The sequence below is a fragment of the Equus quagga genome, chromosome 4 (genome assembly GCF_021613505.1).
Source record: "Equus quagga isolate Etosha38 chromosome 4, UCLA_HA_Equagga_1.0, whole genome shotgun sequence".
NCBI classification, from domain to species: Eukaryota; Metazoa; Chordata; class Mammalia; order Perissodactyla; family Equidae; genus Equus; species Equus quagga.
Window position 1 is genome coordinate 91,300,649 of NC_060270.1, and position 25,418 is coordinate 91,326,066.

The window sequence follows — 25,418 nt, forward strand, 5'->3', positions numbered from 1 at the left end:
TAATACACGTATGAAATAATTTTTTATTATCACACTATGTTTTTTGAATAAAGATCCAGAGACTCAGAGAAGTTAAATTACTTCCCCAAATTCATACAGCTAGTGGGTGACTAATGTAGAATTTGAACCCAAGAATGACTTACTTCAAAGCTAGTACTCTTCGGAAGTGAGTGTGTATAATAAAATCTGAAATCACAGGACTGCATTAAAGGTATCCAGAACTTGGGGAGAAGTCAAAGAAAGGTTACTATCAGAAATTGTAACCAAAAAATCACACCATTTATTGTTTGTACACTTTCACACAACTATTTCATTGAATCCTTATAACAGACCTGTGAGTTGGCTATGTAGATTTAAATTTCATAGTTGTTTACCTCAACTGTGTAAAATATTGTTTGCCTACATGTAAAATTGACTTATCTCACAAACCCCTTTTCCTTGCACCCCACCACCACCACCACCATTTCCACAGATAAAGGAAAGCTTAATCTTACCAGTTGATAGTTGCTTGGTTACTTCTGAATTAAAATTGAGTCAATTTAGGCTTTAAACTAAGATTCTTCCCCTACCCCTTCTCTCTCCCTTCCTTCTACTCTTCCCCAAGTTCCTGGGGTAATTCGTATCATCCTGGCATCAATGGATGAGTATGGGTTTCCACATTCTTCTCTGTTTTCCAGTCTCTGCTGAGTTACTGCTTGGCCGTTGGCATTTTGGCACCATGTGCCAGCATCCACTGAGACATAGTTCCTCTTGGTTGGCCTCTGGACCTCATACACTGGATCTACTACCATGGTCCTCACCATGATCTCCAATTGTAAGGACCGTGCACTCTTCACCCTGTTTCTTCAAACCCCAGTCTCTCTTATGTCTGCCAGCTTCAGTCTTAACCATTTTTGCACCCCTCTCATGGCAGAGGCTTCAGTAACTTTTTTAGAGGGTCTGCCACAATACACTGGCATGCTAAGAATCCAAAGATGTGTTCAGATAAATCCTCCCAGGTACCTTCCTCAGTCATCATCTTCAGTACTCTGCACTCAGACACTTCAATGCTTTTCCCTGCCTAGTGGCAATATCTCATTTCCTTTGCATGGGAAAACATCTTTTATATCCTCTTGCATTCTTGCCTACTCTATAATTTTTCTGGTATAAGATTTATAATAGTAATATATAATAAGGCAGCTTGGTAAGTACTGAAATGATCAAATGACAAAACATATTACCTGAAGAAAGAAAGGTATAGAATAGTGTATACAGCCTGCTCCATTTCTGTGAATACATGTGTAGATATGGCAATGCGTTAAACATTTTGGAAGAATACGTGAATCTGGTAATGGGTTGCTTCTGGGAAGGGAAAATAGATGTCTGGGGGACAAGATTGGAAGAGAAATTTTTCACTGCCTTTTGGTATCTTTCAAATTCTATGTCATGCAAATAACCTATTCAAAAGATAAATAAAGGATAATTATAAAACATTTATAATTTGGCTTCTTCAATCCTGCCAGGCTCCAGATTATCTGATTCTCAGCCACAGACAGAAAGTAGCTCTTTTGGCAAAGCTTTCTTTTCCCTTCTATGTTACTTGATGTGCCACACTTTTTTTTTTTTTTAAGATTTTATTTTTCCTTTTTCTCTCCAAAGCCCCCCACTACATAGCTGTACATTTTTAGTTGTGGATCCTTTCTAGTGGTGGCGTGTGGGATGCCGCTTCAGCATGGCCTGATGAGCGGTGCCATGTCCGCGCCCAGGATTCGAACCGGCAAAACCCTGGGCCACCGAAGCTGGAGTGCACGAACTTAACCACTCAGCCACAGGGCCGGTCCCTCTGTGCCACTCTTTCTTACAGAACTTTACTGAAGGCTGCGTGAAACAGCAGCCTGCTCCAACATTCTGAATTTTTCCCTTCCATTAGAAAGGAAAATACTTCCACAGGAAGATGGCCTGAGTCTCAAATATAACAGATGATAGTTTAGCTATTTTGCTAACTTGCCAGATAGAGGGGTCCTCACTATCCCTCACCTCTCTCCTTTGGCCAAGCCAAGTCTATATTTTAGGATCTGTTACCTGTTATGTGGTAAGAATTTTTGGTATCTGCAGGCTTATAACACTGAATAGGTATTTAATAAATTATGACATATATAAATACATGAATGAATAACTTTATCTACAGGAATAAACCACCTAGGTTAATTTTAAATGTATTAACTGGTAGAGATTTTAAAAGTCTGTATTTTAAATTTGCCAATTGTCTAGTAATTATAGCTGTATTTTTTTCCCCAATCCAAAATCCAATCAAGAATCATGCAGTTATTCAGTTGTCATATCCATTTAATCTCCTATAATCTAAAAAAAAGTTCCCAGCCGTTTTGTGTCATGTCATTGACATTTTTTAAAAGTTTGAGCTAATTGTTTACAAGATATCCATAATTTAGATTTTTCCTGAATTTTTTTATTATTGTGAGATTCAGATTAAACATTCTTGGCAAGAATACTCTATTGGTGGTGCTGTGCTTTCTCAAGGGATCATATCAAGAGGAAGAGGAAATTGGTAACACAGTGGACAAGCACACTACTATGGCTTGAAAGAAGGTCCAGTTTGAGTTTTCAGTTCTCCTTGCTTTAATTTTATACTAATCAGGTAATTTCTAAGTGGTTTGGTACTTAGATAGACCAGATATCAGTAAATAGTATTTTATCCAATCCATTGGCTGTCATTTTGGAACAACAAAAAAGTTCCCCTTTTAAACTGATCAGTTTCTTGTGTGTTTGTAACAGTTTGGGGAGCTGATAAAATCGAGTTTCTGATTTGCAAAACTGAGGGCCAGATGATAATAATATGTACTTCACAGAATTGAGGTGAGACTTACTTGAGATGTTAACAAGAGTAAAATGTCAATGACCTTAATATGCTCTGTGAAAGATTTCTGTTAATATAATCAACCCCACCCAGGTATTGATTTTAAAAAAACACCTATAAAGCATATACTATGGTGTGTGCCACTGTTGTAAGTACTTTGTGAATGTTAACCTTTACAACAACCCTTCTAGTTGAGTACTATTATAATCTCCATTAACAGATGAGAAAACTGAGGAACAGAGAAGGTAAATAACTTTCCCAAGGACATACAGCAAGTAAGTGGTAATATTTCCAACTGTTTAACTGTGAGACCCTGCTTGAACACAGGTGGCCTGAATAGCTCCAGTCTGTACTTAAGGATGATTTTCATTCAGCTGCTCCTTTAAATAAATGTGTATGTCTATGTTATTTCTGTTACAGAGAGAAGAGGTACTCCCTTATAGGGACTCATAAAGGCATAGAGCATCTAGAGATTTACTGCCTCCATTACTCTGCTGGGTCTCACAGCACTTGTTATGTTTTTATCAGTTTCTCTCCAGAAGGTAGGAATTGTGTGTTCTCTCCATGAATTCTTTATATGACTATAATTTTCTTGTCTGTGAACTTAATTTTACTAAATATGAAAAACATCTGACTGACATCTATAGATTAAAATGCCAGATGTCTCCAAGCAGTTAAGATACATAAACATGTTGCCTCCAAAAGATATTTCTATTATAAAATTAATACGTGTTCACTGTAAAAAAAAAAAGATAACAATACAGGAAATTATAATAATCCTACCACCTTGAGATAACTACTCTTTATATTTTGTTCTTTCTGAATTTATTGACATATAGTATATGATGTATAATATATGTATTTATATAATTGTTATGATTAGGACTAGAAACAATAGAATATAAATGCTCTTAGCTAGACTGCATTTCTTACTGGGCAATTTGTTGTGGCATTTTTCACGTCAGTAAATATCATACACATTACCATTGTGTAATGGTTGTACAATAGTCCAGTTTAAGAATATAACATAAATTATGTAACCACTTTCCAGTTGAGTATTTAGGGATGTTTCCAATTTTTCCCTGTGGTTAATATGATTTCAGTGAACATCCTTGTACAAACATCTTTGTACTCATGTCTAATGATTTTTTTAGGACAATTTCCAAAAGTAAGTGTTGCAGAACCTTAGTTCCTAAACATGCTCTCTGATGAAAGGGTTTCATGCCTTATAACATAAGGAACTAGTGTCTGTTATTCATCATCTTAGAGAATAGCAATGTATAGTAATATACTAAGATATTAGAAATCAAACTTATTTGACTATAGAATCCTTTCTTAAAATAAGATCTGTCTGCAGGATGTTGATGATTGGAGAAGTTGTGCATATTTAGGGGCAGGGAGGATTTGGGAAATCTCTGTACTTTCTGCTCACTTTTGCTGTGAGCCTAAAACTGCTCTAAAAGGTAAAGTCTATTTTTTTTTAAAAAAGCAAAAGAAAAAATTTAGAAAGGGAAAAATTTTTTAATGCCATTGTATAAACTTGCATTTAAAATTAAATTTAGGCTTACATACACACACACACAGATAACATCTGTCAACATCCCACTAAACAGTTGGGAAAATGCTAGCTTATGGTATATTCTTAAAAATGGAATTGGTGGATCAAAGGGTAAATTTATTGAAAGGCTCTATCAATTTGCATTTCTACCAGCAGTGTATGAGAGTGCCACTTTCTCTATAGTTTTGTCATTTGGTATTACTGTTTTTGTTTTTAAATAAACCAGAAATGAGAAAAATGTATGGCACGTTAATTTTCATTTATTTGATTACTAGCGAGATGAATATTTTTTATATTTTCATTTGTCCTTTATATTTCTTTTATGACTATCTCATTTATGCCCCATTCCAAATTTTTCTTGGGGTCTTTGTTTTTTCTTGATTGATAAGAATCAAGAATCATACTCAGAATATTAACACTGTAAATCACTTTTTATAATTGTTTACCCATTTTTTCATTTTTTTATGTTTTGTTTTTGTTTTATGTGCTTTTTTTTTACCATATAAGATTAGCATTTTATGAGGTTAAATCTCTCTGTCTTTTTCGTCTTGGCTTCTGGTTTGGTATCTGTCTATACATTGGCTTTTTTCTTTTTTTAACTGTTTATTACGGACAATTTCAAACATAGAAGATTTGGCAGAATAGTATAATGAAGCCCCGTGTACCTCAATCTTACTTCGATAATTAAGAACTCATGGTTAATCTTGTTTCATTTATACTTCCTATATTATTTGGAAGCAAATCCAGACATTAAATCATTTTATATTTTAATATTTCAGTATGTACAATGACTTTAAAGGTAATTTTACCTAACCTGTATTTTACATCTGCTTTAGTTTGTCTTGGTAAAATCAGACTTCCACTGCAACATACTTATAATGTTACACCAAAGATCAGCATTAGCTTAGTGTTACATAATTTAGGATTTGAGAATAGTCTCTCTAAGAATTTAATTATACTAAATACTTGTGACCAAAAAAAATGTGTGGCTTGTATCTCATGTATTAAATATACATATCTGAGTTTTTTTGTTACTTTTTTTCTTACTAAAGTTATGTCTTAATAAAAAGGCTCTGTTTCCTTTTTTACTAAAGTACATTATTAGAAGCTATAACTCTTTTTACACCATGATATAAATTTCGTTTTTGTGTCCTCAGAAGGTACTATCCTTAATTGTGAATTATGTTACTATATTGTTAGGGTCTACTATATATATGTATACTATGTATTTTAAATCCTTGGATTAGATAGAATACAAACTTTTACATGTTGTGTGTGATGAATATCTGATTATTTTTAATATATCAGTTCTGAAGAACTACCTTCTTAGGGTTTTCTCTGGGGTTTGATAGTGAAGGTAGTAGTTCATCATAGGAAATTAGGAAAATATCCCATGATTGCCAATGACAACAAGAGTACAGAATATCATCAGATGTGGTTCTTATTCAAAGAAGAAGGATACAAAAACAAAGTTAATCTCAACCAGAAATAGAATTGTCATACATATGAATAGCAGAGAAGGAAAATAAGTCTGAACTTTAGCCATAGCTAAGTAAAATCATGTAAGTTTTTATAGTTAAGAGAGACCTTTGGATTAATATTGTTATATCATTTCACTTTATGAATGAGAAAACAAAAGACCAGAGAGTTTAACTCGAGTTTGTCCAGAGTCACAATGATCTTTTTACGGTTTTCCCACAAGACATTTAAGAAGAAAATAAAAGATTCTAAGAAGTTATCATTATTAACACCAATTATTGAGTTCTTACTATATATTAGACAATTCACTAAATAACTTTCGATCATTTGTCTCATTTAATCCTCACAGTGTACCTTGAGGTAAGAACAATTATTTCCACTTTACAGAGGTAAAGCATCTGACTCTACCCCAGTCAGTCTGAGACACATAGCCCTCACTCTTCATTGCTGGTTTTAAAAGAGGAGACTCTTAAGTGTTATAATCAGTAAGAAATTGTATTTCACTATCAACTCAAGCAGACAGAGTTACTGGAAGAACAGAGAGAGGATTGCAATGGTGAATCCTAAAAATAAAGCAAGAGTGGAAAGATTTGGCATAGATGGCAAGAAATAATATTTTTTTACATCCTAAGCAAAAAAATGAAAGCCCTCATTAAAGAAATTTGTGGCATGATTTGACTCTAGTTTACTCCCTGATTTTCAGGGACTATTGCATTCCTCAATTCATTTTTGCATTTATAAAAATTCTTCTGGTCTTTCAAATAAAAGATGGCTTATGAGAACTGAGTTGCAAAATTCTAAATTTACTAAACTCTTCCTCATTATCACTGCTTTTCGTATCCCTTTTAAGGACTTTCTATATCCAGTTGCATGTATTATGTAGTATAGTCCCTAAGCATTTTTGTTATTAAAATGTCTTTTTATAAATTAGTAAAGAAAGCAACGCTCAAAACAGGTTGGCGATTGCTCTAGTTTTTAATGCTTTTTGCACTTGATATCTAAAGATTCACATGAATTAAGCAAAAAAATGAAATCATGAAAGAAGAAAGGATTTTCAAAAATGAATTTGCAAGTTTAGTTCTAACTGGCAATCACAATTTTAGCGTTAGGCTTTTCTAGGGGGTTGTGAATAATGCTTAGGTGAGATTATAGGCCCCAGGCAAAGCTTTGGGACATTAGTGCTCCTAGCCAGTCATTTATCCTCAAAAATGATCCTTAGTTTGTGGAGTACTGTTCAAAATACCAGAGGGAATCAAACCTGAGTCTGTCACTTTATCCCAAGGGTCATCTCAGGAGTCTGAAGCTTAAATGGTAAGACAAATATTTACCAAAATGAAAACCGTTGGTAGGCTTTTCATTACTGTTGCTTTATTTTACTTTTACTGCTTTGGGGTAGGTGTTTTTATTTACCTACAAAGGAATTATGTATAAAAAATTGTAACCCCAAGAAAATAGTATCACTCTTGAAAATTGTGTTCAGCTTTGTAGAGCATCTATTCAGAGTAAATAGGTAAGTTTTTTTTAAAAAAAAAAAAATAGTAAATTCTACCTTTCATTTTTATTAGATTTTCATGGAAATTTGTATTTGAGAGAATTCCAATTTTACTATTCTTTGATAAAAATATTCTTCTGGCCTGATCTTATCAGGTAAAAGGCTACTGTGGATATTTTGAAAACCCTGAAGTCTTGAATTCATGGATAATTATGTATTTTCAGTTACCCAAACCTTGGTTTCCTTCTATCTTTATAGTTATTTGCTTTCTCTAACTCTTCACTAAAATCTTTGTGACTTAAGTTGTTAAAATGGCCTCCCTTTTTTTAACATATTTACATAATAGATAGTAAAAGAGAATTAACAAACCAAAACATTTTCCTAACTCACCCAATGTATAGAATAATAATGATGACGATAATAGCAATAAAAAGAGAGGTGTAGTAACAATCATCTAAAGCATGAAGAAGAAGAACTAGGCTTTAAATAGGGTTTACTATGTGCCAGGCACTCTTCTAACACAAAGCTCCATTATTATCTCTATTTTTAAAATAAGGAAACTGAGTCAATAAGAGATTAAATAGTAAGTAGTAAGTCCAGGATCAGAAAACTAAATATGGGAGAGAGCCACAGTAGAAAATTCTCAGTCCTTCAGGGTCTCACATCACTACATACAAGGCTTTGTGCTGGGGATGTACAATTATGTACCGTATAACGACATTTCAGTCGACGGATCACAGGTACCACAGTGGTCCCATAAGATTACTACTATATAGCCTAAGTGTATCGTAGGCTATACCATCTAGGTTTGTGTCATTATACTCTATGATGTTCACACAATGACAAAATCACCTAATGACACATTTCTCAGAACATATTCCCATCATTAAGAAACACATGACTGTAGTAAACAAGATAGACATGGTTCCTGATTTCATTAAAAAGAAAATTACGCAATTATTTATTTCATTTCCATATTACAAGGTGATGGGAGAACATATATAGGGACCTCATATAATCTGGGAGAATCAGGCAAAGGATCCCTGAAGAAGGGGCACTTTAGCTGAGGTCTGAGGGAGTAGGATTCACAAGATCAAATGGAATTAGGGAGTTGGATAGGCAGGGGCCACATTATGACTTGTGGGTCCTAGACACTTTTGCCTTCATGTGCCCCTTCCTCCATAAAAAATATTTAAAATTATATTTTGCAGTTATACTGATATGAAGATAAATATGTTAATAGTATATATTAAAACATTTTCGTGGACCTCTAAAAGTATTGTGGGCCCTACCCTTTTGTGCCTACTGTGCCTAATGGATAAGTCAGCCCGGGGGTGGGGAATGTTGGGCCAGAAACATTTCAGATGGAAGGAAGAGCATAGACAGAAGCTTCTAGGGTCTTTCTTGCTCAGGAAACTGAAAGGAGGCCAGGGTGGCTAGAGCAGAAAATGCAAGGAAGGGAGGCATGAGGTGAGGCTGGTGAGGCACGCAGGGCCTGGTAGACCATGTTTTGGATATTTATCGTAAGAGCAATGGAAAACCTCCAAAGGGTGTGGGTGTGGGTGGGTAAGTGTGCTTAAATCAAATTAATATGCGTACATGTTTAAAATCAATAGTTCTTTGGTCCAGCTTTTCCCACTTAAGCCTCACTTTTGTTTCTACTTTTCCTGCTAATATTTATCTTCCTTTATCCAGGTAAAAGTAATTTGCTTCCACCTTACATTTTTTATTTATCACTTTTCGGTGTCATATGTTAACACACACACACATATAAAAGGAGGAGGCATTACATATTCACTCACTCACCCTACACACCTCCACCTTTTCTCTGTCATTCTTCATTTAGTTTTATCTCTATTTTTGGCTTCTCTGTTGTAACTGTAGGTAATAAACTAATACCTTTACTTCTTGTCCCATTAACTATAGATGCTGCTTAAGGATTGTCCCCTCTGTCAGATGACGTTTTTAGTGCACTCACCTTCTCTGTGGTTCTGTCCTCAGTTGTTTCGTTTTTGTATTTCTAAAATTGGTGCCAATTACATCTATTTTATAACCAAATTAAGTATTCATATTATTGTGTGAAAAGGATCTTAGTATTTGCTGTTCTTTTCACCAGGAACGTCCATTCACCAATGACCACATTGCTTGATCCTTCCCTTCCTTAAGTTCTTGACCCAAGTGGCTGCTGTTAGATAGGGCTGTCCCTGGACATCTTATCCCAAATAGCAACTTGCCTGCCTGGGATTGTTGCTCTACTTGCCTTGTTATGTTTTTCTCCATTACACTTATTATTAGTACAACGTATATATTTTATTTCACTTAATTTTTGAAATTTTTGTCGCTCTCCCCATTCTTGACTATAGCTTCAAGAAAACAAGGATTATTATCTATTTTAACTAATTTGTTTGATGTTTTTTAGTTTATTATTTTTCCCCTCATTACTATATTCTCAGTAGCTAAAACAGTGCCGGACACAGAAACATTTGAATTAATGATTAATTATAGTTCCAAGTAGTCTTCTTTGGTTATATGTCCTTATTCATGCAATTTTTTAGTTTCCTTAAAATTTTGAATTCCTTTTGTTTTTCTTGCATTATTTGTCTTTATCATCATCCAGATTCTTTCCAACTCTCCATTATGTGAAACATTCTGGTGCATCTGTCTCTTCTTCTGTTCTTTTCCCTGGGAACTGCTCTTCCAGAGCCTCACAGCCTCTGGCTGCACAACTGTCATCCTGGGGCCCTTCCCTGAGCTTCCAGTTGGTGCCATGGCAATGCACATTTTTCTCTTTTTTATTGTACATCCTTCTTTAATGAAGCATATCCTTAGCAGTTTCCTAAGAAAGAATATATGGATGCTAAACATTTTGAACTTTCACATGTTTGATATGTTCTTTATTTTATTTTCACTAGAGGTGTATCCAGGTTCTGACATCAAAAGGTACAAGCCTGGGGGCAGGGCCTGACTGCAGGAAGGTGGGAAGAGGTGTGCATCAGTCTTGGAGAGGGAGAAAACACATTAAAAGGTGCTGCATTTAACTACGTGCTGTCCATGAAACACTGTCTAAAAACTGACATTTTGTACCGCTTCTACTAACTTCTTTTTATAACAGTCTTAACAATCATCATGTTAAAAACTGTAGGAAAGGGACCGCCTTTAAAAAGGTGCTGAGAAGGAGTAATTGCTACCTATCTTACTGCTTGCCATCTGAATTCTAGTTTGTCTGAGATTCTAGTATAAAAATCGTTTTCTCTCTGAACTTGGAAGGCGATGCTCCACAGTCTTCTAAAATTCTTTAACACTAGCCTAAGTTAGTCCTGTGTAGCTCATCTGCTTTTCACCTCTGGCAACTTTTGGGGTCCACTCTTGTTTTTCTTGGTGTTTTTCAATTCCTAATGATGTGTCTAGGTGTAGGCTTTTATCTATTCATGTTGTATTCAGTGAGTACTCTCAAGAGTTTCATCCCTAGGAAATTATTTCTTTAGTAATTTCCTCCTTTTTCTTTTCTTTTTCTTTTGTGTGTGAGGAAGATTGGCCCTGAGGTAACATCTGTTGCCAATCTTCCTCTTTTTGCTTGAAGAAGATTGTCACTGAGCTAACATCTGTGCCAATCTTCCTTTGTTTTGTGTGGGATACTACCACAGCATGGCTTGATGAGTGGTGCTAGGTCCGTGCCCAGGATCAGAACCTGTGAACCCTGGGCCACCAAAGCAGAGCACGCAAACCTAACCACTACACCACTGGGCCATCCCTCCTTTTCTTTTCTTTTTCTTTCCTTCTGTAGCTTCTATTATTATTCTATGAGGGACCACATGAGCTGAACATCTAATGTCTCACCTTTTCAATGATACTTTCTGTTTCTTTTTATATCTATTTCCGGGATATACTTTCAATTCATAAAACCAAACCAAAAAGAAAAAAAGATATTCATAAGATGGTTGAAATTTAAAATTATATTTTTATTTTCCAAGAGTCTTTGATATTCTCTGAAGTTTTTGTTTGTCATTTATTTTGTTTGTTTTAAGCTGAAGAAGGTAGTGATTAAGAGCACAGATTCTGGAGCAACAGAGTTTGAATCCCCATGTCCCACTCTTAGTGACTCTGTGACATTGAGCAATTTTAAATTCTGTGTGTCTGTCCTTATCTGAAATGGAGATAATAACAGTATACCTATCTCAGAATTCTGAGGATTAAACGAGCCGATAAATGTAAAACACTAAGAAGAATATCTGACATATAGAAAGCCTTATATGTATTTGCTATTATCATTACTCTTAGAATCATCATCATTATTATTTTGTGGATCTGATATCTGCTCACTGTCCCTGAGGATACTAGCTAGAGTTCTTTTTAAAGTTCACTTTTTTCCCCCAAATTACCCATTTTGTCCAGTTCAGCTTCTTTTTTCTATTTGCTTATTTTTATTTCTCTTCTTTATGCAGGAAGCTTTCTTTAAATATCCAGCAATCCTTGGTTACAGGTTCATATTTAATAGTGATACCATAAACAGCTGATTAGGTGCTTTGCATACAAAGGCAGCTTTTCCTGACTTCAAGTGTTTAGGGTGATGAGGCCAGAGAACTGGCCTTTACAGTAGAGAGTCCATCCCCTACATGCCAGATACCAAAGATCTTCTTTGCTCTAGGATCGATTTCCTTCAAGGGGAACCCTTTGATTGTTGCTTTAGGAATGCCTTGCTTCAGTGGGTGTGGATGCCAGCTGTTCCTTATACAGGCATACCTCGGAGGTATTGTAGGTTCGGATCCAGACCACCACAGTAAAGCCAATATCCCATTAAAGAAGTCACATGAATTTTTTGGTTTCCCAGTGCATGTAAAAGTTATGTTTATACTATACTGAGGCCTGTTGAATGTGCAATAGCATTATGTCTAAAAGAACAATGTACATACCTTAATAAAAAAATACTTTATTGCTAAAAAATACCAGCTATCATCTGAGCCTTCAGTGAGTCACAATCTTTTTGCTGGTGAAGGGTGTTGCCTCGATGTTGATGGCTGCTGGCTGAAGTGGTTGTGGCAGTTTCTTAAAATAAGACAACAATGAAGTTTCCCACATTGATTGACTCTTTCTTTGATGAATGAGTTTTCCGTAGCATGTGATGCTGTTTGATAGCATTTTACCCACAGTAGAACTTCTTTCGAAATTGGAGTCATTCTTTCTCAAATCCTGCCACTGCTTTATCAACTAAGTTTATGTACTATTCTAAATCCTTTGTTGTCATTTCAACAATCTTCATAACATCTTTACCAAGTATAGATTACATCTCAAGAAACCACTTTCTTTCCTCATTTGTAAGAAGCAACCTTAATCTGTTAAAGTTTTATCATGAGATGGCAGCAATTCAGTCATATCTTCAGGCTCCACTTCTAATTCTAGTTCTCTTGCTATTTCTACCACATCAGCAGTTACTTCCTCCACTGAAGTCTTGAACCCCTCAAAGTCATCCAGGAGGGTTGAAATCAGCTTCTTCCAAACTTCTGTTAATACTGATGCTTTTACCTCCTTCCATGAATCACACATATTCTTAATGGCATCTAGAATGGTGAACATTTTCCAAAAGATTTTCAATTTACTTTGTTTAGATCCATCAGAGGAATCACTATTTTGGCAGCTATAGCCTTACAAAATGTATTTCTTAAATGAAAAGACTTGTAAGTCAAAATGACTCCTTGATCCGAGGGTTGCAGAATGGATGCTGTGTTAGCAGACATGAAAACAACATTAATCTTGTTCATCAGAGATGAACATCTCCATCAGAGCTGTTGGATGACTATTACTGCATTGTCAAGGAGCAGTAATATTTTGAAAGGAATCTTTTTTTCTGTGCAGTTCGTCTCAACAATAAGCTGAAAATATTCGTAAAACATATTGTAAACGGATATGCTGCCATCTAGGCTTTGTTGTTCCATGTATAGAGCACCGGCAGAGTAGATTTAGCATAATTCTTAAGGACCCTAAGATTTTCAGAATGGCAAATGAGCATTGGCTTCAACATAAAGTCACCAGCTGCATTAGCCCCTAACGAGAGAGTCAGCCTGTCCTTTGAAGCTTTGAAGGCAGGCATTGATTTCTCTTCTCTAGCTATGAAAGTCCTGGATGGAATCTTCTTCCAATATAAGGCTGTTTTCTTTACATTGAAAATCTGTTGTGTATTGTTGCCACCTTCATTAATTATCTTAGCTAGATCTACTGGATAACTTGCTGCAGCTTTTACATCAGTACTGGCTGCTTCATCTTGTACTTTTATGTTATGGAGACGACTTCTTTCCTTAAACCTCATGAAATAACCTCTGCCAGCTTCCACCTTTTCCTCTGCAGCTTCTTCACCTCTCTCAGTCTTCACAGAATTGAAGAGAGTTATGGCCTTGCTCTGGATTAGGTTTTGGCTTAAGGGAGTATTGTGGCTAGTTTGATCTATCCAGATCACTAAAACTTTATCCATATCAGTAATAAGCCTTTTCGCTTTCTTATCATTCGTGTGTTCACTGGAGTAGCACTTTTTATTTCCTTCAAGAACTTTTCCTTTGCATTCACAACTTGGCTAACTGGTATAAGAGGCCTAGCTTTTGGCCTATCTCAGCTTTCAACATGCCTTCCTCACTAAGCTCAATCATTTCAAGCTTTTGATTTAGAGTGAGAGATGTGCAACTCTTCATTTCAGTTGAGCACTCACAGGCCAGCCAAATTATTAACTGGCCTAATTTCAATATTTTGTCTCACGGAATAGGGAAGCCCAAGGAGAGAGGTAGAGAAACTGGGATTGTGTGGGAGGAGAGAAGGGACAGTCAGTGGAACAGTCAGAACACACACAACGTTTATAGATTAAGTTCACTGTCGTATGTGGGCACAGTACACGGTGCCCCAAAACAATTACAACAGTAACATCAAAGATCACTGATCACAGGTATAATAATAATGAAAAAAATTTGAAATATTGTGCGAATTACCAAAATATGACAGAGACAGAAAGTGAACAAATGCTGTTGGAAACGTGGTGCCGATAGACTTGCTCAACAGGGGCTTGCCACAAACTTTCGATTTATAAAAAATGCACAATATCTATGAAGCACAATAATGTGAGGTACGTCTGTACAAACATTCAATTAGTCTCCCCATTTTCAGCCGTGCCTCTCACTCGTGCTCTCACTGCTGCCCTCTTAGCAGGCATCATGAGCCTCTGGACCTCTTGTGGTTCTATAGATCAATGGGTCCCACCTTAGCTTTCACCACTCCCTGTCTGCTGTAGGCCACAGCTTCCTGTGCCCCACTGGAGCAGTTTTTTTCCTCTCTATTTTCCAGCTCACATTAATGTTTTGAAATCTCTGAGCTTTTCATGGTCTATCCCCATCCATTGTGGTGTTATTTACTTTTTATTCCTGTACTGTCATTTTAGCCAATCTTTAAAGAAGTAAAAACGAGTATGGTCTACCTACCATCTCTAGTTAGAAGTCAATGAAAGTTTGTAAGCAGAAAAATGGCCAGATCAAATGGCATTTAACAAAGGTCGTTCTAGCTAGAGTTTGAAATATAGCAACATAAACTAACAGACTAGGTTTTCCTGGATGAAATTATGTGATATTTATAACACTTAGCACAAAATATAGGCAATAAAATTGTTTATTAAAATAATGACATAGGTAGTATATTTTTAGACAAAGAACTAAATAAATGGATCAATAGCATGAAATAGAATCATCTAAAAACAAGTTAAATACTTTCTCCTAGTAAAAGCAAAATATATTTTTATTATCATTATATTATATAAATATATTATATTAATAAATTATGTTTATATAATACATTAATCCCCAAGCCAAAACAGAAGTTACTTTTTTCAGAAATAATCTAATCTCTACCTACTCTAGCAGTACTTTCCATCTATCACTTGATACCAACACAGCTCTTATTATTGAATATAAATGTTATTTGGCATAGAATAGCAATAAATTAACTTTAAACCAGACTTTGTGTTCTAGAAGTTTATATCTTTTATTTGTGGTTAGTTGACAGCAATGAGGATCAAAATACTTTCTCATAAGGTGGTGATGATGACTAAATTGAGATAAAATATATAATGCCCATTTTCCCCCTTTTTCTTCATACTATAGACCCATTTTTAAACCACCTCTAGAATATCTCCATAACTAGAGTAACTTCTCTTATCCAAATCCCGTAACCTGTATCTATATGAAAATTTTGGTACTTTAAAGGGAACTCCTGCCAACCAATGGAATGTTACATGTAAAAGTGTTTTTCCCGCTTTCTTGCAGTGGTAAGCAGTTCCTTTGTGTACTTGATTAAAAAATACTTATAAGCTTTCATGCTGTTAAAGAAATATACGTTGATTATAGCCAAGTCTTTATAATATGAATAATCTCTTTATCAAAGTTCTCTCTCTATAAATCCTAGTCATTTAAATGTAGTTTTTCATTGTTTCCCATCTTAATTTTTACACTGACATATGTGCGATTTCCCTTTAGTGATATTCAGTAGATTAAGAAAGATGCACTTAGACAAGTTGCTTTCATTTCTGTCTCCCTTAAAAAGAACTGTACATGTGTAAAAATTATAAATGGTAGCAGACTTTTATTATAGATTATTAGCGTCTCTCATTTTTGCTGAGAAACATATTTACTTCCTGTCCTTCACGTAATAACTTGGTGATGAGGCAAGGAGAAGTTTCAAATCCATAACCTAATAAATCCAGTAAATTTTAAGGAAAATAATAAAAAATTACAGTAGAGACGATTTCAAGGTCCAAATATCTGCAACTATATGATTATGGGTAAAAGAAATTACAAAACCACTGTGCATTTTTCATAGTTAAAATATATTGTCAACCTTCTGTGTCTTTCATGTGAGTAAAAAGGTTGCAATTTCAGTTTGCGTTATCATACCTATTTGCCTTTATTGTAATTGGAAGCTATAGTTTCTGGTTACTGCTAACTACTGCAAGATTTTTTCCTTAATTGCATGTGCTTTTTGATTAATAATACGTTTATTTTCAGTACGTTCTTCTTATCTGTTCCTGACTGTTCAGTGTGCACGCACATACACACACACACACACACACACACACAATCTACGAGAGTAGTAAAAATAAAGGACGTTAAGTAAATAACACTTCTCAAACGTATTGTTCAGTTGACATAATAGGTGAATTCATTTTTAGGGCACTGTCTTCTATTTCATGTAGGAAATATTTTAAAAACCATGTTATGCTATTTTTTCTTAATTTGAATGTTATGATTTCTTGGTGGCTCTACAGAAATCTGCCTGCTTGGTTTTTTTCCTGTTCACGGTGTTCAAAGTGGTCCATGTGACCTAGATATTGAAAATTGAGGTAGAGTGTGCTGCATTGCTGATATTTACTGCGAAACCTCAGAAACATTCTGGTTCCACATTACAGGGTGCACACTGTTTAATGTTGCTGGTATTTTAAAAGGTCTCTATAAAAGTCTGCACCATCATTTTTTAAGCTTGCATTAAAATATTGTTTAAAAATATTCAAAAAATATTCAAATAATAAAACATAATGCTTTTATATGACAGTTAAAAATGCACACATAATCATTTTCATTTTTAAATTTTAGATTATGCCAGATAAGACTCATTATGAATTTTCCCCGATTATTTGCATTGTGTTTAGTATTATAGTAATCTACTAATTTTGAAATCTAGCCACAATAAGGTGCAATTAGTCCGTTGCCATTTCCTAATTTGAGGTGAACTCTGTTAAATTATTAAAAAATAAAATTGTATCTAGAGTCTGCATTATAAAATTATGTTCATCAAGAGAATTTAATTTTATCATCTGTCAGACTGGTATAGAACATCTCTTCCAAAAAGTCAGCTTTTACATTCAGGAAGCCATGTTCTCCCAGTGTAGAAAGCCATTTCACCCTTTTATACTTCTGTGTAAAAAATAAAACCCTGAAAAGAAAGCATTGAATGAGTTAAAGCCTCTGCACAGGTAACTGACTTTCAAATAGAAAATCATATATGTATTGAAAGAATCTGATTTGTTTTCTCTTTACTTATTGCAAAAATATTATAACATAGAAGAAATAACAGATTATGTCACAATTCTCAGTTAAGAAAATTAAAGCACAGCTCTGCTAAGGATCAGCTCTGTAGTATTGTTTGTCCTCTTGCTGATAGAAAGATTAGCTTGCCAAACTAATTCACAGGTTTCTTTATATAGCTAGGAAGAATTATAAAGTACCAGGGCAGATGACCAGAATCTGTACTAAAAAGTCTAAGGCCATGAGCCGGAAACCCAGTGGCTATAATCAAATCTGAAGTGCAAGAAGAGACAGAAGTAAGGACTGCAATTCAGTGAGACAGAAGCTGAGCAGAATGAGATGCAATCAACAAATAAGGAATAAACAAATACAAAAGAGTGGCCTGGAACCAGGACTCTAAACAGAAAGTGTGGGGCAGAGTATATTAATACCTTTTTGGGAATTGGGCATGAGGAACTTACCAAGACTGGAAATTTACTATAATTAAATAGTAAACCTAGTTCTAATTTGTCTCTAGCTCCTGGATGAATTTGCTCTTCCTTTTTTTCCAGATCAGTGTTTCCCAAAGTGATGTTTCATAGAACAATCTTCTAAAAACTGTATCATGAAAGTGAGAAGAAAGTATCAGTTGTCAAGTAAATTTGGGGAATTAAAATACACACACAAACACATAGACACACACACATTCTTCATATTTTTCTCTCTTAGAAATTCACAGTGCCCTTATTGTACAAAATCTTCTGAGTTGTCCTGGAGAAAAGAAATCTGTATACCTACTATTTCCCAAACTTGTTTGACCTCACATGTTGCATCACATCAAATCTCATCCTTTTCTCTAGGACACTAGTTTGGGAAATTAACTGTTCTGTTTCATTACTGTGTCAATATAGAGAGCTATTGCAAAGCCATTTTTAAAAGGTAGGGTATACGAATGAATGAATGAATTTGTCCAGTGTTTACTAATACAGCTGTTTCAGCTTTGCATAGGATCCAGTCTTTGATAGAAGCAGGGCTCACATTATTGATATAGTCAGACAAATAGGAAATTATCATACATAGCTACTTATTTTTAAAAGTTGCATAGTGTGTTAAGTTATAGAAGCTAGACTCCATAACAGAGAATCACTGATCCCGTGTTTTGGACAGTAATCACTAGACATTAATAAGAGCATCAAAGCATGTTTCACAATAATTATATGCTGCTCTTAGTAATTCTTAGGAAAGAGGACTTTAACCGAAAAGGTTCTGAGGTGGTTTTGTATTAACACAGGAAGCAGTGTGTTGCAACAAGACAGAGAATTACCAGTAGCCAGGAGATTTCCATTTTCTGTTCTGGATCTGCGATCAGCTATCTATGAGATATAAAAGATATTTCTCTTCTGAAAAATGAGACTACCATTGCCCAGTAAGATATTAAGAATGAATGTCTAAAAAAAAAAAATCTCAGTTCTGAGCTCAAATTTGGGGAATTCTGGATTAAACAAAGTTAAGCAAGTTTCCATACCTAGTATTAGTGTGCATTGTGAAATTCCCAAAGATAGATATAATATTAAAGGTTTCTGTGTTACCCTATATCTGTACCATGTATATTAAGTGATCCTCAGAAGACAACTTGGGAAATACAGGACTAAATATATTCCATACCTCCTTATAATTCTAAAATGTTATGTTCAATGATTTTAAATTATCTATCTACATTTTTCTCCTTTAAAAAAAAAAAAAGGACTGTACATTTATAAGCAAAGAACTCCAACTGTGTGCTTGTGAGTGACCAGTGTTATCTGAAAAATGTCTTGTCACAGTATTATCTATAACAACTCTACATTAAATTAGATCGTTTTAATTAATTAAAAATAATATGTGCATGGTTTTAGGTTATTTAGGTAGGGTGTTAAAGATTTTTAAAGTTGTTATATAGTGTTAGTCTTTATGGTTTCTAGACAAAATACTCTAAAATCATGCACATATTTTTTACTTTAAAAAATTGCATATCTTAGAGGCCAGCCCAATGGCAAGGTGGTTAAGTTCATGTGCTCCACTTCAGTGGACCAGGTTTCCGCCTTTCGGATCCTAGGCGCAGATCTATGCACCCCTTATCAAGCCATGCTGTGGCAGGCGTCCCACATATAAAATACAGGAAGATGGACACAGATGTTAGCTCAGGGCCAGTCTTCCTCAGCAAAAAGAAGAGGATTGGTGGCGGATGTTAGCTCAGGGATAATGTTCCTCCAAAAAAAAGAAAAATTGCATATCTTGCAACTCTAAGGAAATAATAGCTAAAGAAGAAATCGTTTTTCAGAAATAGGAACAGTGTTTTTGTCACAATCTAGTAGTCATCAGTGTCATATGTCATAACATATTCTTCTAGAACATTTTTGAATTTGACATTATAGTAACTTTCTGTATAAAAAATAATGTAAGAATATTTTATTTCTTTGTAGGTAGAGTGGAAAGTGGAATAATTGGAGTTTTTTAAAGGAAAACTCACTTGCAAAAAATATTTGGGGTGGGAGTCGGCTGGAAGAGACTGTCACTGGCCAAATCTGGGACAATTTGAGCATCAAAATAAATAATGATAATAATGAATTATAGCACACTAAGTAAAATAATCCATCAGTCCATACCAATATATATAAGTAAGTAAATGAGAGAAAAGGGAAAACCCTTCTTCCTTACCTTAGAATGCCAACCAATACAAGGGATAATGAATTAGAAAATTATCAATGGATGCTCAAATTAGTGGATAAAACTTTATATAAAACAGTTTCAAAATATTTCCTCACATATTACTTTTTAATTGTAAAGGAAAACTAGTAATTTGACAGTGGAGAAACTGGTGGACATCACATTAACAAACTGATCAAAGTTAACACCACCAATATTGGATTAAACTGACATTTCCTATGCCTCATGATATGATGCACTTGAAAAGGACACAGCATTGCCTCTATAGTATTCCAACCAACATGCATAACCTAAAACTAATCATGAGGAAACATCAGTCAAACTCAAAATGAGGGACATTTAACAGAGTAACTGGCCTGCATTCTTCAAAAATGTCAAATCAAGAAAGACAAAGAAAGGCCGAGTAAAGGTTTTATTTTAAAAGAAACTAAAGAGACTTTAACAACTAAATGTAATATGTAATAAAAGATTGGATCCTGGCCCAAGGTTTTTTTTTAAAAAGTATAAAATGCTTTGTTGTTAGTGCCGTGGAGTTGATGCCGACTCCTAGCCACCCTGTGTACAACAGAGCAGAACCCTGCCCGGTCTTTTTTACCCCATCCTCTCACCTTCCAGCGCTATATCAGACAATCCTCCTCTGCTGTTCATAGGGTTTTCATGGCCAGTTTCTTTGGAAGTGGGCAGCCAGGTCCTTCTTCTTACTCTGTCTTAGTCTGGAAGCTCCCCTGAAACCTGTCCACTGTGAGCGACCCTGCTGGTATTTGAAATACCAGTGGCAAAGCTTTCAGCATCACAGCAACACACAGCCACGAGAGTATTAGAACTAGCAGGTGAGTGGTGTGGTTGTCTGACCAGGAGACAAACCCAGGCTGTGGCGGTGAAAGCACCAAATCTTACCCACTAGACCACCAGGGCTGGCTAAAAAATGCTAGAAAGGGCATTATTGGGACAATTATCAAAAATTGGATATAGACTATGGATGAGATATATTAAATTTCTTGATTTTGAAAATTGTATCGTGGTTGTGTAAGAGAATGTCCATGTTCTAAGGAAATCCTTACTGAAGTTTTTGGAAATGAATTCACACATTGCTCCAATTTACTCTCAAAAAAACAAATTAGATAGATACTTAGATGACAGAGTTATTGGAGAAAAATGTAAACAGTTGAGGAATCTAGATGAAGTTTCTAGAGAGTTCCTTATCCTATGCTTGCAGCATTTCTCTAAGTTTGAATTTATACCACAGTAAAAAGTTGTAATACTTTCTTTAACTTGAGTAGGCCCACTGAGAGTTAAAGCCTATTTCACTCTAATGGGTCAAATTGTTCCCAGGTATGTAAGAAAAAAGGCCAGACCTTGCTCTTTGTCCAAATTGATAAAATTATGACACAAAATTAATATGGTGTTATTAACCCCCCTCCCTCAAAAAAAGGAATTTGTAGTATATTTGTGAGCCATGTTAAATTCTTCATGTTAAATGTACCATATGATTTCGGGGTATTAATATTTTAAGTGAATGCACTTAGAGGATGTACAATAGACAGCTATTTCAAGTGACACACAAAACTGCTACATCCGTTCTCTCCCCAATCTCCACCTCACCTGCCACACATTTATTTATTCTTCATCTCCCACTTTACCTGCCTAATTCAAATGTAACAAAAGCTTTGTCCAGGAACCTTTTTCACCTTCTATATTTTATAGTAAAGCATTGTCACTACTCTATAAAGGTAATAGATTATATGTTAAATTGAGAAATAGGTTTTTTAAGAAGACTTTGTACTAAGAAACTGCCTAGTATAAATTCTGCCTTCTTTGTACTCATAAGCTATAGTCTTTATAAACAAATTAGTGTTTGTTTTATGTTTAGAAGTCAAATATTACTTTTTGGTTGCTTGACATTGAGAGTTGCTAGTCAAAGTGTAGTATAGTTTAACTTTTAAAAAACATTTACCACTTAATAGACAGTCAGGAGACAAAGACTGTCATAGATTCAGATATCACCTCATATAATTAATCCAAAAGTCTAAACCAGAAGCAAAAGTTTAAGTAAAAGGGGTAAACTGAGAGGGACCAAGTATGTTTAAGTATGTTTGAAGCAGGATTTTAAAATTGTTTTGATTCTTCTGTGTAAGAAGGAATGTTATTATTCTTAACATTATAAATACTAAGAGAGATGAAAGATTGTTTCCTCACAGAAAATTTAATAGCTTTCTAAGAAAAGGTAAATCTATAAGCATTTCGGCAAATGAAGTTTTTTTTTTCCTGTTGAATCTTAGATATTTTTTTAGTTCCACCAAGAATTTGATAGTCTATATTCAAAACGTACTGAATAAAATGTGAATAATATTCTTGACCTTTTGATGACCATATAATTTTTCTGAGAAAATGGTCATGTGTGATCATGTAAAATATTTTATAGAATTAAATCTTGGAGCTCTTATTTATGTAAGAAAGGATTCAGCACCAATATTGACCTACTTTTTCTTTCTCATTCAGATTTTTTTAGCAAGAGAATAACTGTCTCACACCATGATTTGAAGCCAGAATTTTATTGTAACATATTAAAAGAGAGAAACTCATTCTTGCTGTGTTTTTGTAATCTGAGTATAAGGTTACACCATATCAACAACCAGCAGATGGAGAAAAAAAATACTCTAGGAAGCTAGACTATAAATACTAGGTTAAATCCAGAACTTCAGGATTTTCAAAATTTTGCTACAGCTTCTCTAAACTGTCTGATCTTTAGTAAGAAATTCATAATTAAGAGTGGGGAAGAAAGGCGAAGAATCGCAAATTGAGATCTGTGTTACTTTAGATGGTTTCATCATCATCTTACACTTCTTATGAAAGCCATTTTTGGTTCTGTAATCTCCTAACAGGTATGGGTTCAAAGAAGTAGCTCCATTGGAAATATAAAAGTGATTTTTTTCCGTAATACCAGTATTATGACTCTCTTATACATTTAGTGACCTTCCTGTAAAAGACATCAATATGTTAAATTCACCCTTAGTGTTAGTGATTGAATGCCTTGTTGAAACAGCTCATTTGGCTTTCATTCGTTGATTTCTTCATTGAGTATATCATAAATCATGTACATATGTGCCAGGTACTATAGTTGGATTAAAGTTGCAGTCATAGAAGATATAGTTCCCATTCTCAAGTTGCTTAAGACAAGCCAAGTGAACCATGACAATGAAATATAATAAATGTGGTAAAAGTAAGCATGATGTGCCATGGAGGTATGTAGTAAGAGCTCCTAACCCTTACTGGGTAGTTGTGGAAGTCATTAATTTTGATTACCAAAGATGGGATTAGAAAAATATGAAGTGAATTTTGTGCTCCAATTCAGCTTATTTTAAGATAAATAGTCTTGAGGGGCCGGCCCCATGGCCCAGTGGTTAAGTTCACGTGCTCTGCTCCAGCGGCCCATGGTTTCGCTTGTTCGGATCCTGGGCGCGGACATGGCACCACTCATCAGGCCACGTTGAGGCGGTATCCCACATGCCACAACTAGAAAGACCCACAACTAAAATACACGACTATGTGCTGAGGGATTTGGGGAGAAGAAGCAGGGGGAATAAAAAGATAAATAGTCTCATTAATAGTACCAATTTATTGAATATCTGTGATATGCTATATGTTACAACAAATACAATCTTGTCATTTACATTAGACATCTAAAATAATAATAATGAGGATTTTTTTTCCTAAGAAAATATTTGTCTTTCTTCTGATTGTTGGGCTCTCTATGGTTAACTGGTGTAGACTCATTCAGGCCATACAACTCACACATCCCATTGGCTTTGAGAGGCACCCAGGAAAAGCAATACAGGTTCATTAATGAAAGTCCATTCTTCACTACTAGAAACCCAACTCAGACTCACCACCTACTAATGATTGTTAGATCATGACCTTCATCCTTGTATGTGAAGGTCAGTACATCATGGTTATACTATGAGCGCTCACCAGTAGGAAAAGCATTATGATGCAGTGTTTCTGAAAAGTAGTAGTTATGAATTTGGAGAAACAGCCTTGAACAGAGAGGGAGATTTCCAAATACAAGAAAAAGTGGGAATATAGAAATTAAGATGACAGGTGAGAAGATGGGAAATGTTGGCAAAGAGAACACGAGTTTAAATGAAGTAAGCTAAGTGGAAGAAAATATAGTGGGCTCAAGAAGTTTGAGGAGTTTAATCGTTAAATACCATGCAAAAAGACTTAATGGAAAGTCACATACATTTGAAGTTGGGATGTTGGACAGTCGTTATTTTCTACAGTTCTGTCTCTGATTTTCACCAGCTCTGCCAGCAGAATGATGGAGGAAAAGTAATTAAGCCTTGAGCAGTTGTTTTAATTAGCTCTCTACAGTGTAATGAAGACTTACGTCTTATCTTTTAGTTATATACTAGAATAAACACATAGTTTAGCTGTTTATAGTCCTTATCTAATTTTTAAAAGATTATGTGTTGATATGACTACAAAATTAAATTTTAACTTTGGTAAGAACAGACTTTAGTGAAAAATGAAATATTAATTCTATAACAGCACAGGAAAGTAAGCAGGCCTACTTTTTGAATAGGCTTAACTCTTCAAAGTTTTCAGAGAGTAGAGGAGAGAATATCTTTGATAAGATTTTGTTTACTTATTTTTTATTTCCACTCATGATTTTGGTAGATTTCAGTCAATTCAGGATATAATAGTTCTTGTTCAGTGATAGCATTTTATTACAGTGAGAAACCAGATGATGACCTAACAGTAATAATTCTTATTGATTTGTATCTGATAGGGGGAAAAATACAAGCATATTCTTCTGTATTTGTTATTGAAAGGAGAGATTTTGCAAATAGCATTTTTGCTTTCATTTCTCATACATTACGTCCATTCTCTTTCCAATACTTGTAAACCATAAGACTTCTGGACCAAAGTATGTTAGAACCTTTAAGATTTTGAAATTTTGAACTAATGATATTGATATGACATAAATATTGATAATAGCTTAAATTTAAAAATGGACAAGTTTCTACCTACATACAAGTCACCTCTTTTAGAGACTGAAACCAGTTACATTTATTGGAAGACCCTCAATGAAAACACAAACCAAATAAAATACTCTCAATAGTCATCAGGTGAATACAATCCTTTTTTTTTTAATATTTACTAATTAGAATTATTGATAAAACTATAATTGACTTTCTGGCTTTCCTCCACACTCTCTTTTTTCAGTGCATGCCCTTTAAATGTTGAATTTAGGCTTACCTGATTATATTACTGATATAATATACTGAAATATTTAATTGGATT

At 34.7% G+C, this 25,418-nt stretch overlaps 1 protein-coding gene across 4 annotated transcripts in view; it reads left to right on the plus strand.

Annotated features, from left to right (window-relative positions):
* MBD5 (methyl-CpG binding domain protein 5) overlaps positions 1 to 25,418 on the plus strand; it is a 196,611-nt gene that overhangs the window by 65,361 nt on the left and 105,832 nt on the right. For all 4 annotated transcript variants that reach the window (XM_046658752.1, XM_046658748.1, XM_046658754.1 and 1 more), the window contains exon 2: positions 3,275 to 3,396. The gene's annotated coding sequence lies outside the window, so the exon portion shown is untranslated. The remainder of the gene's footprint in view (positions 1 to 3,274; positions 3,397 to 25,418) is intronic.